Consider the following 1,099-nt stretch of genomic DNA (forward strand, 5'->3'; position numbering starts at 1 on the left):
TTCTTTCCTAGCCTGTGGTCATATTTTACTGCATCTTATTCTAACATCTTAAAAACGTCTTCATTTGAATACAGTTGACCCACCATGTTACATTAGTTTCAGGTGTACAACATAGTGATTCAACTTTTCTAAGCTACCATCTGTCACTATACACTATTACAATACCATTGACTATATTCCCAATGCTGTGCCTTTTATTCCCATGATTTACTCATTCTATAACAGTAATCCTGTATCTTCCTCTTCCCTTCACACATTTTGCCAATCCCCTGACCACCCTCCCCCCCAAATCTGGCAACCATGAATTTGTTCTCTGTATTTATGAGTGTGTTTTTGCTTTTTGTTTGTTTGTTTATTCATTTGTTTTGGGTCTTTTTTTTTTAGATTCCACATATGAGTAAAATCATATGGTATTTGCCTTTCTCAGTCTGACTTATTTCATTTAGCAAAATACCCTCTAGGTCCATCCGTGATTAAAAAATTAAAAATAGAAATACCATATGATCCAATAATTCCACCACTGGGTATTTACCCAAAGAAAATAAAAACACTAATTCAAAAAGATGTAAACACACTATCTTTATTGCAACATTATCCTAACATTTTAATGTTATTTATTTTTCTTTTTATCATGGAGAATCAAGTAGCTCAAATCCTTTTATTGAAATGACTATGGTCCCATATAGGCTTTAGTCTATCTAAGGCTCTCCATCTGTTCTATTTATTCTGGAACTAAAATATTAATGTAGATTTACTAACACTCTTGTTCTATCACAATATTATGGCAGAAATACTTAACTGTGCTCCTGAATTCAACAGGAATGCTTCTAACATTTTCTCGTTAAACACAATGCCATGGCTTCCTGAACGTCCCCTTCTAATCCTAATTTGCACGAAACATTAATGTAAACATGCTGACTTTTATTGACTGCTGTTCATTCTGTAGCTTTAGAAAACTATATGGCATTTTCCTTTAACCTATAAATTGGGTGGATTAGATAAATAAATATTTTTGGATGTTAACTAGCCTTCCATTCCTAGTATAAATCTTATTTTACTTTTTGCTCATTTCTTTTGAACCTATATATTTTCTTGCTGA

This window comes from Neomonachus schauinslandi, chromosome 8 (assembly GCF_002201575.2).
Source record: "Neomonachus schauinslandi chromosome 8, ASM220157v2, whole genome shotgun sequence".
In the NCBI taxonomy this organism is placed as follows: Eukaryota; Metazoa; Chordata; class Mammalia; order Carnivora; family Phocidae; genus Neomonachus; species Neomonachus schauinslandi.